Raw genomic sequence first — 19114 nt, forward strand, 5'->3', positions numbered from 1 at the left:
AGAAGTCCTGTGCCTGGACGCTCCAACAGGGGCCAGACACAAGCAGAAGCAGCAGAAGCAGCAGCAGCACCACCTTTTGTTTTTTGGCTGCAGCAGCAGCAAGGCCCACAGGGCTGGCTAGCTGGCTAGCCAGCAAGCAGGTAGCAATGAAAGTAGGAATCTTTCTTTTTAACCCTGTAAGGGGGTGGTGCACTGTACCCGAAGATACTGCCATATCGGGTCAATGCATAGGGCGACGGAAGCAAGCTTCGAAATCGGCCCCCGTTCTCAAAAATCCATTTAATATATGGTCCCCAGATAGGGGACGTATCAGATATTAAACTGATAAGAACAGATACTACACTTGATCTTAGCCAAAAGGCCGAGAAGCGATAACCGTGAAAGGGGCGGGCCCAACAAGGTCCCCTTCATGGGCACTATCACTGCTTGCTGTCAGGGAGGCTGCCAGACAATTTTCCATGCACACTCTGGGCTGGGGGGCAGTCAACCACCAGTACACACAGCAGAACCTAAACCCATACCATTATTGCTAAGCAGCAAGACAGGGGCCCATTGCACTCCCACGGGGCCTTTTTAAATGCAATCCATAACCCGGATTTGCCAGGAACCCTTCTTACTCCTCCTACTTGCATGTGACACTGGGCTTAGGATCTGCATAGGAAACACACACACAAGCACACACCTACCTTTGTTGCCTGCAGATGCCTCCTTGGCTGTCCCCAAACGGTATCAAACCAACACCCACGGGAAGCTGTAAGCATAGAGGACATGCCTGCACCCCATTGGACTTACCTGTGTGGGTTAAATCCGGGTTATTTGACAACCTATGGCGGTGATGGTTCTGCTCAGGCAGAGCAGTGCTGATGCTCCTCATAAAGCTGTCGCTGCTGTGAAGGTTCTAGGTGACATCACAAATCCCTATGGTTACATACACAACAAAGCTGGGTTGTTGTTGTTTACACTCTGCAAGGCCTGTGGAAGTGAGTGACATCATAGCACTGTAGTTCTGAGGGTTCAAGATGGATGCAACAATCTCCTGTTGCTTCTATGAAGGCCGTAATAGACGACATCACCAAACAGCTCCATAGTCACATACACAGCAAAGGAGAGATGTTGTTTACACCTAGTGATGTCAGTGGTATTGAGTGACATCACAGCACAGTGCTAAGGCTCCTGGGCCTGGACACAGCAGCGGCTGCAATATCTCAACGGAGAATACGTTTATATCTATGTGTGTGTGTGCGCATATATATATATATATATATATATATATATATATATATTTCTCCGCCGAAATCACTTTTAAACCCATTTCCACCTTTTTTTCCCTTCTCTTCCTCTTACTTTTTTTTCACGTTTTTTTACGTTTTTCTCCTTTTCGCCTCTTTTCTGGGCGTATTATTCTTCTTTTTCTTCTTTTTTTTCGTCTAATGCATACCCCATCAGTGCAGCAATGCTTATTCAATACCGCCAGCAGATGGAGACACTGGGGGATCATTTTCTAAGGATTTATACTGATTTTTCCTGTCTGAATTTGTCGCACAGAAAGTTGCAGGCCAAATATGTGTGACATTTCTGCGACTTTAGCTTCTAGAGCATTTTTACAACATTATACATAGGTGCTGAATACATAAAAAGCGACTGTTCAGCGACAGACAAGTCGCATCGGCTGAAAGTAGGCCAGAATGTCAGTCCATGTTGGAGCAGGTTTAGATACAGTCTAAAGCATAGATCTCAAAGTCTGTGCACAGAATTTAGCAAGGGCCTCGCACCTTCTGATGCATCAGGTAGGTGCACAATAGCATAGCCTAACCCTCTGTACTTTGGTCTATATTGATGCGGGACATAGACAGCCAGCTGATGACCAATCCATTAGTGCAATGGATGGCTGGAAGCATTTGTCTTTGCCTTTGCAATACCACAGAAGCAATGCATGGTCAATGTACAGCAATGACACACCTGTGTGAACAGCCAGGAGACCCCCCCCCCCCCCCATGTTATGTTACATAGTTACATAGTTAGTACGGTCGAAAAAAGACATATGTCCATCAAGTTCAACCAGGGAATTAAGGGGTAGGGGTGTGGCGCGATATTGGGGAAGGGATGAGATTTTATATTTCTTGATTTTATATTTCTTCATAAGCATTAATCTTATTTTGTCAATTAGGAACATTCAGCACCCACCCGCTATCAAGGCAGCTGCCTATCATGTCATGCCCTACCTGCACAGGTGTGCTGGCTACTCAAATGATCCAATTAAGGAGGCCATTTAGTCAGCAGCAGCAGAAGTCCCTGTGCCTGGACCGCTCCAACAGGGGCCAGACACAAGCAGAAGCAGCAGAAGCAGCAGCAGCACCACCTTTTGTTTTTTGGCTGCAGCAGCAGCAAGGCCCCACAGGGCTGGCTAGCTGGCTAGCCAGCAAGCAGGTAGCAATGAAAGTAGGAATCTTTCTTTTTAACCCTGTAAGGGGGTGGTGCACTGTACCCGAAGATACTGCCATATCGGGTCAATGCATAGGGCGACGGAAGCAAGCTTCGAAATCGGCCCCCGTTCTCAAAAATCCATTTAATATATGGTCCCCCAGATAGGGGACGTATCAGATATTAAACTGATAAGAACAGATACTACACTTGATCTTAGCCAAAAGGGCCGAGAAGCGATAACCGTGAAAGGGGCGGGCCCAACAAGGTCCCCTTCATGGGCACTATCACTGCTTGCTGTCAGGGAGGCCTGCCAGACAATTTTCCATGCACACTCTGGGCTGGGGGGCAGTCAACCACCAGTACACACAGCAGAACCTAAAACCCATACCATTATTGCTAAGCAGCAAGACAGGGGGCCCATTGCACTCCCACGGGGCCTTTTTAAATGCAATCCATAACCCGGATTTGCCAGGAACCCTTCTTACTCCTCCTACTTGCATGTGACACTGGGCTTAGGATCTGCATAGGAAACACACACACAAGCACACACCTACCTTTGTTGCCTGCAGATGCCTCCTTGGCTGTCCCCAAACGGTATCAAACCAACACCCACGGGAAGCTGTAAGCATAGAGGGACATGCCTGCACCCCATTGGACTTACCTGTGTGGGTTAAATCCGGGTTATTTGACAACCTATGGCGGTGATGGTTCTGCTCAGGCAGAGCAGTGCTGATGCTCCCTCATAAAGCTGTCGCTGCTGTGAAGGTTTCTTAGGTGACATCACAAATCCCTATGGTTACATACACAACAAAGCTGGGTTGTTGTTGTTTACACTCTGCAAGGCCTGTGGAAGTGAGTGACATCATAGCACTGTAGTTCTGAGGGTTCAAGATGGATGCAACAATCTCCTGTTGCTTCTATGAAGGCCGTAATAGACGACATCACCAAACAGCTCCATAGTCACATACACAGCAAAGGAGAGATGTTGTTTACACCTAGTGATGTCAGTGGTATTGAGTGACATCACAGGCACAGTGCTAAGGCTCCTGGGCCTGGGACACAGCAGCGGCTGCAATATCTCAACGGAGAATACGTTTATATCTATGTGTGTGTGTGCGCATATATATATATATATATATATATATATATATATATATATATATATATTTCTCCGCCGAAATCACTTTTAAACCCATTTCCACCTTTTTTTCCCTTCTCTTCCTCTTACTTTTTTTTCACGTTTTTTTACGTTTTTCTCCTTTTCGCCTCTTTTCTGGGCGTATTATTCTTCTTTTTCTTCTTTTTTTTCGTCTAATGCATACCCCATCAGTGCAGCAATGCTTATTCAATACCGCCAGCAGATGGAGACACTGGGGGATCATTTTCTAAGGATTTATACTGATTTTTCCTGTCTGAATTTGTCGCACAGAAAGTTGCAGGCCAAATATGTGTGACATTTCTGCGACTTTAGCTTCTAGAGCATTTTTTACAACATTATACATAGGTGCTGAATACATAAAAAGCGACTGTTCAGCGGACAGGACAAGTCGCATCGGCTGAAAGTAGGCCAGAATGTCAGTCCATGTTGGAGCAGGTTTAGATACAGTCTAAAGCATAGATCTCAAAGTCTGTGCACAGAATTTAGCAAGGGCCTCGCACCTTCTGATGCATCAGGTAGGTGCACAATAGCATAGCCTAACCCTCTGTACTTTGGTCTATATTGATGCGGGACATAGACAGCCAGCTGATGACCAATCCATTAGTGCAATGGATGGCTGGAAGCATTTGTCTTTGCCTTTGCAATACCACAGAAGCAATGCATGGTCAATGTACAGCAATGACACACCTGTGTGAACAGCCAGGAGACCCCCCCCCATGTTATGTTACATAGTTACATAGTTAGTACGGTCGAAAAAAGACATATGTCCATCAAGTTCAACCAGGGAATTAAGGGGTAGGGGTGTGGCGCGATATTGGGGAAGGGATGAGATTTTATATTTCTTCATAAGCATTAATCTTATTTTGTCAATTAGGAACATTCAGCACCCACCCGCTATCAAGGCAGCTGCCTATCATGTCATGCCCTACCTGCACAGGTGTGCTGGCTACTCAAATGATCCAATTAAGGAGGCCATTTAGTCAGCAGCAGCAGAAGTCCTGTGCCTGGACGCTCCAACAGCGGCCAGACACAAGCAGAAGCAGAAGCAGCAGAAGCAGCAGCAGCACCACCTTTTGTTTTTTGGCTGCAGCAGCAGCAAGGCCCACAGGGCTGGCTAGCTGGCTAGCCAGCAAGCAGGTAGCAATGAAAGTAGGAATCTTTCTTTTTAACCCTGTAAGGGGGTGGTGCACTGTACCCGAAGATACTGCCATATCGGGTCAATGCATAGGGCGACGGAAGCAAGCTTCGAAATCGGCCCCCGTTCTCAAAAATCCATTTAATATATGGTCCCCAGATAGGGGACGTATCAGATATTAAACTGATAAGAACAGATACTACACTTGATCTTAGCCAAAAGGCCGAGAAGCGATAACCGTGAAAGGGGCGGGCCCAACAAGGTCCCCTTCATGGGCACTATCACTGCTTGCTGTCAGGGAGGCTGCCAGACAATTTTCCATGCACACTCTGGGCTGGGGGGCAGTCAACCACCAGTACACACAGCAGAACCTAAACCCATACCATTATTGCTAAGCAGCAAGACAGGGGCCCATTGCACTCCCACGGGGCCTTTTTAAATGCAATCCATAACCCGGATTTGCCAGGAAACCCTTCTTACTCCTCCTACTTGCATGTGACACTGGGCTTAGGATCTGCATAGGAAACACACACACAAGCACACACCTACCTTTGTTGCCTGCAGATGCCTCCTTGGCTGTCCCCAAACGGTATCAAACCAACACCCACGGGAAGCTGTAAGCATAGAGGACATGCCTGCACCCCATTGGACTTACCTGTGTGGGTTAAATCCGGGTTATTTGACAACCTATGGCGGTGATGGTTCTGCTCAGGCAGAGCAGTGCTGATGCTCCTCATAAAGCTGTCGCTGCTGTGAAGGTTCTAGGTGACATCACAAATCCCTATGGTTACATACACAACAAAGCTGGGTTGTTGTTGTTTACACTCTGCAAGGCCTGTGGAAGTGAGTGACATCATAGCACTGTAGTTCTGAGGGTTCAAGATGGATGCAACAATCTCCTGTTGCTTCTATGAAGGCCGTAATAGACGACATCACCAAACAGCTCCATAGTCACATACACAGCAAAGGAGAGATGTTGTTTACACCTAGTGATGTCAGTGGTATTGAGTGACATCACAGCACAGTGCTAAGGCTCCTGGGCCTGGACACAGCAGCGGCTGCAATATCTCAACGGAGAATACGTTTATATCTATGTGTGTGTGTGCGCATATATATATATATATATATATATATATTTATATATATATTTCTCCGCCGAAATCACTTTTAAACCCATTTCCACCTTTTTTTCCCTTCTCTTCCTCTTACTTTTTTTTCACGTTTTTTTACGTTTTTCTCCTTTTCGCCTCTTTTCTGGGCGTATTATTCTTCTTTTTCTTCTTTTTTTTCGTCTAATGCATACCCCCATCAGTGCAGCAATGCTTATTCAATACCGCCAGCAGATGGAGACACTGGGGGATCATTTTCTAAGGATTTATACTGATTTTTTCCTGTCTGAATTTGTCGCACAGAAAGTTGCAGGCCAAATATGTGTGACATTTCTGCGACTTTAGCTTCTAGAGCATTTTTACAACATTATACATAGGTGCTGAATACATAAAAAGCGACTGTTCAGCGACAGACAAGTCGCATCGGCTGAAAAGCATAGATCTCAAAGTCTGTGCACAGAATTTAGCAAGGGCCTCGCACCTTCTGATGCATCAGGTAGGTGCACAATAGCATAGCCTAACCCTCTGTACTTTGGTCTATATTGATGCGGGACATAGACAGCCAGCTGATGACCAATCCATTAGTGCAATGGATGGCTGGAAGCATTTGTCTTTGCCTTTGCAATACCACAGAAGCAATGCATGGTCAATGTACAGCAATGACACACCTGTGTGAACAGCCAGGAGACCCCCCCCCCCCCCCCCCCCATGTTATGTTACATAGTTACATAGTTAGTACGGTCGAAAAAAGACATATGTCCATCAAGTTCAACCAGGGAATTAAGGGGTAGGGGTGTGGCGCGATATTGGGGAAGGGATGAGATTTTATATTTCTTCATAAGCATTAATCTTATTTTGTCAATTAGGAACATTCAGCACCCACCCGCTATCAAGGCAGCTGCCTATCATGTCATGCCCTACCCATGCCCTACCTGCACAGGTGTGCTGGCTACTCAAATGATCCAATTAAGGAGGCCATTTAGTCAGCAGCAGCAGAAGTCCTGTGCCTGGACGCTCCAACAGGGGCCAGACACAAGCAGAAGCAGAAGCAGCAGAAGCAGCAGCAGCACCACCTTTTGTTTTTTGGCTGCAGCAGCAGCAAGGCCCACAGGGCTGGCTAGCTGGCTAGCCAGCAAGCAGGTAGCAATGAAAGTAGGAATCTTTCTTTTTAACCCTGTAAGGGGGTGGTGCACTGTACCCGAAGATACTGCCATATCGGGTCAATGCATAGGGCGACGGAAGCAAGCTTCGAAATCGGCCCCCGTTCTCAAAAATCCATTTAATATATGGTCCCCAGATAGGGGACGTATCAGATATTAAACTGATAAGAACAGATACTACACTTGATCTTAGCCAAAAGGCCGAGAAGCGATAACCGTGAAAGGGGCGGGCCCAACAAGGTCCCCTTCATGGGCACTATCACTGCTTGCTGTCAGGGAGGCTGCCAGACAATTTTCCATGCACACTCTGGGCTGGGGGGCAGTCAACCACCAGTACACACAGCAGAACCTAAACCCATACCATTATTGCTAAGCAGCAAGACAGGGGCCCATTGCACTCCCACGGGGCCTTTTTAAATGCAATCCATAACCCGGATTTGCCAGGAACCCTTCTTACTCCTCCTACTTGCATGTGACACTGGGCTTAGGATCTGCATAGGAAACACACACACAAGCACACACCTACCTTTGTTGCCTGCAGATGCCTCCTTGGCTGTCCCCAAACGGTATCAAACCAACACCCACGGGAAGCTGTAAGCATAGAGGACATGCCTGCACCCCATTGGACTTACCTGTGTGGGTTAAATCCGGGTTATTTGACAACCTATGGCGGTGATGGTTCTGCTCAGGCAGAGCAGTGCTGATGCTCCTCATAAAGCTGTCGCTGCTGTGAAGGTTCTAGGTGACATCACAAATCCCTATGGTTACATACACAACAAAGCTGGGTTGTTGTTGTTTACACTCTGCAAGGCCTGTGGAAGTGAGTGACATCATAGCACTGTAGTTCTGAGGGTTCAAGATGGATGCAACAATCTCCTGTTGCTTCTATGAAGGCCGTAATAGACGACATCACCAAACAGCTCCATAGTCACATACACAGCAAAGGAGAGATGTTGTTTACACCTAGTGATGTCAGTGGTATTGAGTGACATCACAGCACAGTGCTAAGGCTCCTGGGCCTGGACACAGCAGCGGCTGCAATATCTCAACGGAGAATACGTTTATATCTATGTGTGTGTGTGCGCATATATATATATATATATATATATATATATATATATATATATATATTTCTCCGCCGAAATCACTTTTAAACCCATTTCCACCTTTTTTTCCCTTCTCTTCCTCTTACTTTTTTTTCACGTTTTTTTACGTTTTTCTCCTTTTCGCCTCTTTTCTGGGCGTATTATTCTTCTTTTTCTTCTTTTTTTTCGTCTAATGCATACCCCATCAGTGCAGCAATGCTTATTCAATACCGCCAGCAGATGGAGACGCTGGGGGATCATTTTCTAAGGATTTATACTGATTTTTCCTGTCTGAATTTGTCGCACAGAAAGTTGCAGGCCAAATATGTGTGACATTTCTGCGACTTTAGCTTCTAGAGCATTTTTACAACATTATACATAGGTGCTGAATACATAAAAAGCGACTGTTCAGCGACAGACAAGTCGCATCGGCTGAAAGTAGGCCAGAATGTCAGTCCATGTTGGAGCAGGTTTAGATACAGTCTAAAGTATAGATCTCAAAGTCTGTGCACAGAATTTAGCAAGGGCCTCGCACCTTCTGATGCATCAGGTAGGTGCACAATAGCATAGCCTAACCCTCTGTACTTTGGTCTATATTGATGCGGGACATAGACAGCCAGCTGATGACCAATCCATTAGTGCAATGGATGGCTGGAAGCATTTGTCTTTGCCTTTGCAATACCACAGAAGCAATGCATGGTCAATGTACAGCAATGACACACCTGTGTGAACAGCCAGGAGACCCCCCCCCCCCCCCCCCCCATGTTATGTTACATAGTTACATAGTTAGTACGGTCGAAAAAAGACATATGTCCATCAAGTTCAACCAGGGAATTAAGGGGTAGGGGTGTGGCGCGATATTGGGGAAGGGATGAGATTTTATATTTCTTCATAAGCATTAATCTTATTTTGTCAATTAGGAACATTCAGCACCCACCCGCTATCAAGGCAGCTGCCTATCATGTCATGCCCTACCTGCACAGGTGTGCTGGCTACTCAAATGATCCAATTAAGGAGGCCATTTAGTCAGCAGCAGCAGAAGTCCTGTGCCTGGACGCTCCAACAGGGGCCAGACACAAGCAGAAGCAGAAGCAGCAGAAGCAGCAGCAGCACCACCTTTTGTTTTTTGGCTGCAGCAGCAGCAAGGCCCACAGGGCTGGCTAGCTGGCTAGCCAGCAAGCAGGTAGCAATGAAAGTAGGAATCTTTCTTTTTAACCCTGTAAGGGGGTGGTGCACTGTACCCGAAGATACTGCCATATCGGGTCAATGCATAGGGCGACGGAAGCAAGCTTCGAAATCGGCCCCCGTTCTCAAAAATCCATTTAATATATGGTCCCCAGATAGGGGACGTATCAGATATTAAACTGATAAGAACAGATACTACACTTGATCTTAGCCAAAAGGCCGAGAAGCGATAACCGTGAAAGGGGCGGGCCCAACAAGGTCCCCTTCATGGGCACTATCACTGCTTGCTGTCAGGGAGGCTGCCAGACAATTTTCCATGCACACTCTGGGCTGGGGGGCAGTCAACCACCAGTACACACAGCAGAACCTAAACCCATACCATTATTGCTAAGCAGCAAGACAGGGGCCCATTGCACTCCCACGGGGCCTTTTTAAATGCAATCCATAACCCGGATTTGCCAGGAACCCTTCTTACTCCTCCTACTTGCATGTGACACTGGGCTTAGGATCTGCATAGGAAACACACACACAAGCACACACCTACCTTTGTTGCCTGCAGATGCCTCCTTGGCTGTCCCCAAACGGTATCAAACCAACACCCACGGGAAGCTGTAAGCATAGAGGACATGCCTGCACCCCATTGGACTTACCTGTGTGGGTTAAATCCGGGTTATTTGACAACCTATGGCGGTGATGGTTCTGCTCAGGCAGAGCAGTGCTGATGCTCCTCATAAAGCTGTCGCTGCTGTGAAGGTTCTAGGTGACATCACAAATCCCTATGGTTACATACACAACAAAGCTGGGTTGTTGTTGTTTACACTCTGCAAGGCCTGTGGAAGTGAGTGACATCATAGCACTGTAGTTCTGAGGGTTCAAGATGGATGCAACAATCTCCTGTTGCTTCTATGAAGGCCGTAATAGACGACATCACCAAACAGCTCCATAGTCACATACACAGCAAAGGAGAGATGTTGTTTACACCTAGTGATGTCAGTGGTATTGAGTGACATCACAGCACAGTGCTAAGGCTCCTGGGCCTGGACACAGCAGCGGCTGCAATATCTCAACGGAGAATACGTTTATATCTATGTGTGTGTGTGCGCATATATATATATATATATATATATATATATATATATATATATATATTTCTCCGCCGAAATCACTTTTAAACCCATTTCCACCTTTTTTTCCCTTCTCTTCCTCTTACTTTTTTTTCACGTTTTTTTACGTTTTTCTCCTTTTCGCCTCTTTTCTGGGCGTATTATTCTTCTTTTTCTTCTTTTTTTTCGTCTAATGCATACCCCATCAGTGCAGCAATGCTTATTCAATACCGCCAGCAGATGGAGACACTGGGGGATCATTTTCTAAGGATTTATACTGATTTTTCCTGTCTGAATTTGTCGCACAGAAAGTTGCAGGCCAAATATGTGTGACATTTCTGCGACTTTAGCTTCTAGAGCATTTTTACAACATTATACATAGGTGCTGAATACATAAAAAGCGACTGTTCAGCGACAGACAAGTCGCATCGGCTGAAAGTAGGCCAGAATGTCAGTCCATGTTGGAGCAGGTTTAGATACAGTCTAAAGCATAGATCTCAAAGTCTGTGCACAGAATTTAGCAAGGGCCTCGCACCTTCTGATGCATCAGGTAGGTGCACAATAGCATAGCCTAACCCTCTGTACTTTGGTCTATATTGATGCGGGACATAGACAGCCAGCTGATGACCAATCCATTAGTGCAATGGATGGCTGGAAGCATTTGTCTTTGCCTTTGCAATACCACAGAAGCAATGCATGGTCAATGTACAGCAATGACACACCTGTGTGAACAGCCAGGAGACCCCCCCCCCCCCATGTTATGTTACATAGTTACATAGTTAGTACGGTCGAAAAAAGACATATGTCCATCAAGTTCAACCAGGGAATTAAGGGGTAGGGGTGTGGCGCGATATTGGGGAAGGGATGAGATTTTATATTTCTTCATAAGCATTAATCTTATTTTGTCAATTAGGAACATTCAGCACCCACCCGCTATCAAGGCAGCTGCCTATCATGTCATGCCCTACCTGCACAGGTGTGCTGGCTACTCAAATGATCCAATTAAGGAGGCCATTTAGTCAGCAGCAGCAGAAGTCCTGTGCCTGGACGCTCCAACAGGGGCCAGACACAAGCAGAAGCAGAAGCAGCAGAAGCAGCAGCAGCACCACCTTTTGTTTTTTGGCTGCAGCAGCAGCAAGGCCCACAGGGCTGGCTAGCTGGCTAGCCAGCAAGCAGGTAGCAATGAAAGTAGGAATCTTTCTTTTTAACCCTGTAAGGGGGTGGTGCACTGTACCCGAAGATACTGCCATATCGGGTCAATGCATAGGGCGACGGAAGCAAGCTTCGAAATCGGCCCCCGTTCTCAAAAATCCATTTAATATATGGTCCCCAGATAGGGGACGTATCAGATATTAAACTGATAAGAACAGATACTACACTTGATCTTAGCCAAAAGGCCGAGAAGCGATAACCGTGAAAGGGGCGGGCCCAACAAGGTCCCCTTCATGGGCACTATCACTGCTTGCTGTCAGGGAGGCTGCCAGACAATTTTCCATGCACACTCTGGGCTGGGGGGCAGTCAACCACCAGTACACACAGCAGAACCTAAACCCATACCATTATTGCTAAGCAGCAAGACAGGGGCCCATTGCACTCCCACGGGGCCTTTTTAAATGCAATCCATAACCCGGATTTGCCAGGAACCCTTCTTACTCCTCCTACTTGCATGTGACACTGGGCTTAGGATCTGCATAGGAAACACACACACAAGCACACACCTACCTTTGTTGCCTGCAGATGCCTCCTTGGCTGTCCCCAAACGGTATCAAACCAACACCCACGGGAAGCTGTAAGCATAGAGGACATGCCTGCACCCCATTGGACTTACCTGTGTGGGTTAAATCCGGGTTATTTGACAACCTATGGCGGTGATGGTTCTGCTCAGGCAGAGCAGTGCTGATGCTCCTCATAAAGCTGTCGCTGCTGTGAAGGTTCTAGGTGACATCACAAATCCCTATGGTTACATACACAACAAAGCTGGGTTGTTGTTGTTTACACTCTGCAAGGCCTGTGGAAGTGAGTGACATCATAGCACTGTAGTTCTGAGGGTTCAAGATGGATGCAACAATCTCCTGTTGCTTCTATGAAGGCCGTAATAGACGACATCACCAAACAGCTCCATAGTCACATACACAGCAAAGGAGAGATGTTGTTTACACCTAGTGATGTCAGTGGTATTGAGTGACATCACAGCACAGTGCTAAGGCTCCTGGGCCTGGACACAGCAGCGGCTGCAATATCTCAACGGAGAATACGTTTATATCTATGTGTGTGTGTGCGCATATATATATATATATATATATATATATATATATATATATATATATATATATTTCTCCGCCGAAATCACTTTTAAACCCATTTCCACCTTTTTTTCCCTTCTCTTCCTCTTACTTTTTTTTCACGTTTTTTTACGTTTTTCTCCTTTTCGCCTCTTTTCTGGGCGTATTATTCTTCTTTTTCTTCTTTTTTTTCGTCTAATGCATACCCCATCAGTGCAGCAATGCTTATTCAATACCGCCAGCAGATGGAGACACTGGGGGATCATTTTCTAAGGATTTATACTGATTTTTCCTGTCTGAATTTGTCGCACAGAAAGTTGCAGGCCAAATATGTGTGACATTTCTGCGACTTTAGCTTCTAGAGCATTTTTACAACATTATACATAGGTGCTGAATACATAAAAAGCGACTGTTCAGCGACAGACAAGTCGCATCGGCTGAAAGTAGGCCAGAATGTCAGTCCATGTTGGAGCAGGTTTAGATACAGTCTAAAGCATAGATCTCAAAGTCTGTGCACAGAATTTAGCAAGGGCCTCGCACCTTCTGATGCATCAGGTAGGTGCACAATAGCATAGCCTAACCCTCTGTACTTTGGTCTATATTGATGCGGGACATAGACAGCCAGCTGATGACCAATCCATTAGTGCAATGGATGGCTGGAAGCATTTGTCTTTGCCTTTGCAATACCACAGAAGCAATGCATGGTCAATGTACAGCAATGACACACCTGTGTGAACAGCCAGGAGACCCCCCCCCCCCCCCCATGTTATGTTACATAGTTACATAGTTAGTACGGTCGAAAAAAGACATATGTCCATCAAGTTCAACCAGGGAATTAAGGGGTAGGGGTGTGGCGCGATATTGGGGAAGGGATGAGATTTTATATTTCTTCATAAGCATTAATCTTATTTTGTCAATTAGGAACATTCAGCACCCACCCGCTATCAAGGCAGCTGCCTATCATGTCATGCCCTACCTGCACAGGTGTGCTGGCTACTCAAATGATCCAATTAAGGAGGCCATTTAGTCAGCAGCAGCAGAAGTCCTGTGCCTGGACGCTCCAACAGGGGCCAGACACAAGCAGAAGCAGAAGCAGCAGAAGCAGCAGCAGCACCACCTTTTGTTTTTTGGCTGCAGCAGCAGCAAGGCCCACAGGGCTGGCTAGCTGGCTAGCCAGCAAGCAGGTAGCAATGAAAGTAGGAATCTTTCTTTTTAACCCTGTAAGGGGGTGGTGCACTGTACCCGAAGATACTGCCATATCGGGTCAATGCATAGGGCGACGGAAGCAAGCTTCGAAATCGGCCCCCGTTCTCAAAAATCCATTTAATATATGGTCCCCAGATAGGGGACGTATCAGATATTAAACTGATAAGAACAGATAAGGTTTCAACAAAATTTTATTGAATAAATAAGAAACCATACAAAATTTAAAATGCAAAATAATAAAAGGTTCACAAAAGTTTTAAAATACAAATAATAAAACCAGTAATAAAAGGAGAAAAAATAAAAATGGCAGGATAAAACATTATACAAATGTCATAAAAACTGATTATACTGTTATTTCGTTCCATAGAGGCAGACACCACATGGATGCTGCCTCGCTGGCCCCCAACTGTTTCTTGTCTCTTAGGTAATAGATGTACATCTCACTCAGGGCCAGCTTTATACAGTTTTTAACATCAATAAAATCATGTTTAAAAAGTAAGATGTTCCTAACTTTCCAGATGGCATTTTTAAAACAATTAATAATCATCCAGCAGATCATCTGCTGTTTAAAATTGGGGCAGTTAAAAAGACCGTAAAAGACACATTCGTGATTAAAATGTTTTAGGCCGCAGGCCCACTTCAAAAGTGGGCCTACCTTCCTCCAAAGCTCCCGTGCAAAAGGGCAGTTCCAAAATATGTGCAGCACCGTTTCGTCCACTCCGCAGCCATCTCTCGGGCACTTGGCTCTCGCCACCAGTCCTCGCCTGTGCTGGAACTCACGAGTAGGGAGGCACTGGTGGACGATTGCCCAGGCAAGATCCCTGTGTACATTCGCCAGAAACTTCCCGTACACGTTCCGCCATACCTTTTTGGATCTTGCCTGTGTGAAATTGGACACTGCCAGGGTAACCTCACTCCGCCTGAGGACCTTTGATACCTTTCTCTGGTCCCCCAGTATGTCAGGCTCCAAATCTTGGAGACCTAGGAGCCTGACTGTCTTTTCCAACACCACATAATGTTTTGGGGGACACAGAAGCACCGGAGCGTTCAGAGGGATGCGCAACCATCTTTTAAAAACCATGCCCGCAGCGTACCTTAAAAAGCAGCTAAAAATGCCATCGGATTTAATAATTTTAAAACAGAAACAGAAATACTTTATGTAAAAGAAAGTAAAAAGGTTAGGAACATCTTTCCCGCCATTATCTTTACTTTTGTACATAAAATCACGCTTTAATTTCTCCATTTTTGAACCCCATAAAAAAGAAAAAACAATTCTAGTTACTTTTTTAATGTATAAAATAGATGGAGGAAATACCATGGCAATGTATAGCATAATAGGGAGTAAAACCATCTTTATTATTAAAATCTTCCCCTCCATGGTAAGGTTTCTAAGATTCCACATTAAAATCTTCTTCTCCATCTTAGCTATAGCTGAATCCCAGTTAGGGCTCCCATCATTGACCTGGTTAAAAACAATACCTAAAACTTTAATTTGATCCTGTTGCATTGTGACTCCTGGGGTGATGGATGAATCCCAGGAGCCAATATAAAAACAGTCACATTTATCTGTGTTTAGCTTAAAACCAGAGACCTCGCAGAAATAGCTGGTGTTCCTCAATGCCCCCCTCATGGATGGAGAGTCCGGGCACAGTATGGTGACATCATCCATGTACCCCAACACCTTTAGATGGGTCCCTCCTCCACCAGGTATCGGTACGCCTCTTACTACCCGGTCTTTTCTGAGGAGGGCCATCAGTGGTTCGATTGCGCAAATAAAAAGGAGTGGGGACAGGGGGCAGCCCTGTTTGACACCTGATAAAAGAGGAACACCGCTGGTTAAAAAGCCATTAACAGAGACTTGACTAAAACAGGATCGGTATAAAAGCATGATTCGGCTTAAAATCGTTTCAGGCACTGCCATCTTTTTAAGAACTAAAAACAGGTATTCATGGGAGACCCTATCAAAGGCTTTTTCAAAGTCTAAGGATAAAATTGCTACAGTTTGATTTCTATCCTTAAAATACCATAAAACATCTCTTAAAATATTTAGGGATTCAGCTATAGACCTTCCAGGTACCCCACAAACCTGATTTGGGTGAATTAATTTATGAATAAAAGGTTTAAAACGGACAGCTAATAACTTGGCTAAAACTTTATAATCGACATTTAAAAGTGTGATGGGGCGCCAATTTTTTTGCATATCCTTTTCACCCTTTTTAAAAAGTAATGATACAATCCCCCTCCTCCAGGAAGGGGGAAGTTCATTAACAATAAAAGTTTCTTTATACAATAAAACCATATCATCCTTTAAAATATCCCAAAAAGCTAAATAAAATTCGATGGGTAAACCATCTTCCCCAGGGGCCTTCCCACTAGAAAAACTTTTAAAAACAAATAAAAGTTCATCTAAGTTAAGATCACGGGATAAAACCTCCTGGTCTAAAACATCTAGCTTAAAATCAAGGGAATTAAGAACATGTTCTAAAAAGGATGGATTAAGATCTTTCTTATTAAAAAGAAGCTGGTAGAAGTTAAAAACTGCATCTAACATGCCTTTTGGAGTGGATTCACCCTCAAGGTTTTGGATGATATCCCTCCTATTCATCACTTTTTTAAAAAAGAAACGGGAACATTTCTCGCCCTCCTCCAGGTGCTGCACATGTGAGTTAAAAATGATTTGTTTCCCTTTCTTTTCTATGGCATGTTTTATTTCAGTTTTAAGGTTTAAAATATCATTTTCTACATCCATACCAGCTTCTTTCAATTTAAAAAGTACATTTAAACGCATGTTAAGAACATAAAACCACTGTTTTTCCATTTTTGCCTTCTTCTTACCTGCTTTGATAAAAAAAAATCTGATTTTAGATTTGGTGCCCTCCCACCAGTGCAGCATAGGCTCGTGGGGTTTTCTTTGTGATTGCCAGCATTGGTAGGTCCGCACAAACTCCTCTTTTATCTCAGGGTCCTCTAGGAGTGTGGTGTTTAATCTCCAGAGGCCCCTTTTTGCTTTTTGCTCCCCCTCTAGCTCCAGGCCCACCAAGAGGAGCTTATGATCAGAGAAGATATTCTGCTCGAGCGTGCATTTCAGGGGTTTAAAAGCTCTAGAGGAAAAAATAAAATCGATTCTGGAGCTCACTCTTCCATTGGACCATGTGGCGCCTGGGTCCTCCGGCAAGAGATCCTTCCAGCAATCTTTCAAATTAAAATCATCAATAAAATTTTTAAGCAGGTAAGAAGTGCGGTCTTTACGATTAATATCCCCACCCTGCCGGTGTTCCCCATCACGTATGCAGTTAAAATCACCTCCCACCAGCAGGGGGGAAGACCCAACACAAAACAGTGGTAAAATTTCAAATAGTTCTGCCCGCTCCTGTTTATCAGGAGGGGCATACACATTTAAAACACGAATTAAAAGTCCATTAAAATATAGATGAATTAAAAGAGCTCTGCCAGGCACAATCTCAGTTACTGTATGAATAGAAAAGGACTGGCCTCGGCAGAGCAGCCCAACACCCACAGAACGACAGTCATTTGCACCGGACCATATGGATGGGCCCAGCTTCCAGTCTTCTTTTAAGTCTTTATAGTCCATTTTACTAGGGATTCCACATTCTTGTAGCAGGCAAAGGTCAAAGTCACATGTCTCTAGATAAGAAAATAAAGCAGCCCTGCGATCAGGGCTCTTTAAGGACCTCACATTGAGTGAGGCAATTTTTACAGGGATAGGCATAGTTTATGGAGAGTCCGTGCTTGGAGAATCAAAGTCAATAATAAGCTGCGTACCGTCATCCCCCGCCTGCGGGGTCATCAGCTCCTTGATGTTCTGAGGGTCGGAGCTTGAGATCGATGATGCCCCGACCCTGAGCTCGCTCTCGTCCGAACTACGGCACGCCGCTTTCCTTTGAATGTCTTCCTCTTCTTCTTCTCTTTGTCTTTTAAATGTCACACTGCTGTCCATATCCTCTGTGTTGCTCTCACTCGATGTAATCTCTGGCCCCCGGCTGATGGATCTGCGTCTTCTTTCATCATTTGACGACTGGAACTGCTGCACAGGGGCCTGTGAGGCCTCTTTTCCGGAACCTTTGCCGCTACCTTGGGAAGTTTTCATCGCTTGTTCCCCAGCAAGCGTTGCTGAGGACTGTTGCTCCAACTTCCCCATCGATCGACGATGGCCAGTTTTACCCACCGGGTCCACTGCTGGCGGGGCAGCAAACCCTGGTTTGGCGCCACTTGTCTTCTTGGCCCTGTCCTGTATAGGCGGAGTAACAGGACCGGGCTCAGACCTGGCCACCTGGCTCCCCTTCCGGCGGGCTTTCACCGGGGCCTCTTCGTCCGGAGCAGGGCGACCCTGGGCCAAGCCAGTACCTGGCTTATGCTGCAATTTTGGGTCCACTTTTGCCCCCACCGAGGCCCGTCGGCTGCCACCCGCCACAGGTGAGCCCCCTTCAGAAGTTTCGGCGGGCTCTTGAGCCAGGTAGGAAGTCGATCGACGTCTTTCAATTTCCCGGGCAGTAAACTCGATCACCCGCCCGGGCTTCGTGGAATCCCCATGGCCTCCCCCTAGCACTACCACCGGTGGGCCCCCCGATGGAGCACCAGAGGTCTTGGGCCTGGACCCATCAGTACCTGCCATCTGGGGTTTGGGCATCTTAAAAAAGGACGTCTTTTGTCCTGTCCCCTCTTTGGGTGGGCCCAGCCTTGACCCACCCATCGTAGTTTTTGCTTTATGGGGACAGGAATTAAAATCGTGATTTTCCTCTCCGCAGAGGTTGCACCTTATCGTATGGCTACATCTTGAGGCTATGTGACCTTCTTGGCCACACCTATTGCAGCGAATCACACGCTCCGCGCCGCAGGTCTCCTGGGTGTGGCCAAACCTCAAGCAATTTCGGCAATACATAGGCATTTGAGGATAGAACAGGAAGCCCCGAACTCTCCCGATGGCAAAATTTGGGGGCGGATGGCAAAGACCCCCAATACCACCGGGATCCTTACGGAGCTTGACCCAGAACTTCCTCTTGCCGTTCCAGAACCGCACGGAGTTCAAGATTTTGTTTGCGAATCGCACCTCTTCGCAGTATCGCCGAAGAAAAGTGGCTATATCCTCCGTGGTCACATGAGGGCTGTGCATAGCCACCACCAACGGTATATGTTCCTCACCATAGAGGAACTGGAACGAAAGACCGTCGAGTCGATCGTCCCTCTGGTCCGCACCAGACAAGGTTGCATAGATGTTATCGCAACACGCCGTGGCCGTGAAGGTGAC

At 45.9% G+C, this 19114-nt stretch overlaps 7 non-coding genes across 7 annotated transcripts; all 7 read right to left on the reverse strand.

Moving 5' to 3' along the window:
• Window positions 1-182: 182 nt before the first annotated feature.
• On the reverse strand, window positions 183-373 carry LOC130351875 (U2 spliceosomal RNA). Its single transcript, XR_008888405.1, has one exon. It is a non-coding gene; the product is annotated as a U2 spliceosomal RNA (small nuclear RNA).
• A 2096-nt stretch (window positions 374-2469) lies between these two features.
• Window positions 2470-2662, reverse strand: LOC130351833 (U2 spliceosomal RNA). The gene has a single exon (XR_008888371.1). It is a non-coding gene; the product is annotated as a U2 spliceosomal RNA (small nuclear RNA).
• A 2100-nt stretch (window positions 2663-4762) lies between these two features.
• On the reverse strand, window positions 4763-4953 carry LOC130351876 (U2 spliceosomal RNA). Its single transcript, XR_008888406.1, has one exon. It is a non-coding gene; the product is annotated as a U2 spliceosomal RNA (small nuclear RNA).
• Window positions 4954-7009: 2056 nt separating this feature from the next.
• On the reverse strand, window positions 7010-7200 carry LOC130351878 (U2 spliceosomal RNA). Its single transcript, XR_008888408.1, has one exon. It is a non-coding gene; the product is annotated as a U2 spliceosomal RNA (small nuclear RNA).
• A 2097-nt stretch (window positions 7201-9297) lies between these two features.
• On the reverse strand, window positions 9298-9488 carry LOC130351879 (U2 spliceosomal RNA). The gene has a single exon (XR_008888409.1). It is a non-coding gene; the product is annotated as a U2 spliceosomal RNA (small nuclear RNA).
• A 2090-nt stretch (window positions 9489-11578) lies between these two features.
• On the reverse strand, window positions 11579-11769 carry LOC130351881 (U2 spliceosomal RNA). The gene has a single exon (XR_008888410.1). It is a non-coding gene; the product is annotated as a U2 spliceosomal RNA (small nuclear RNA).
• Window positions 11770-13868: 2099 nt separating this feature from the next.
• On the reverse strand, window positions 13869-14054 carry LOC130351834 (U2 spliceosomal RNA). Its single transcript, XR_008888372.1, has one exon. It is a non-coding gene; the product is annotated as a U2 spliceosomal RNA (small nuclear RNA).
• Window positions 14055-19114: the final 5060 nt, after the last annotated feature.

The sequence above is a fragment of the Hyla sarda genome, unplaced genomic scaffold (assembly GCF_029499605.1).
Source record: "Hyla sarda isolate aHylSar1 unplaced genomic scaffold, aHylSar1.hap1 scaffold_999, whole genome shotgun sequence".
Classification (NCBI taxonomy): domain Eukaryota; kingdom Metazoa; phylum Chordata; class Amphibia; order Anura; family Hylidae; genus Hyla; species Hyla sarda.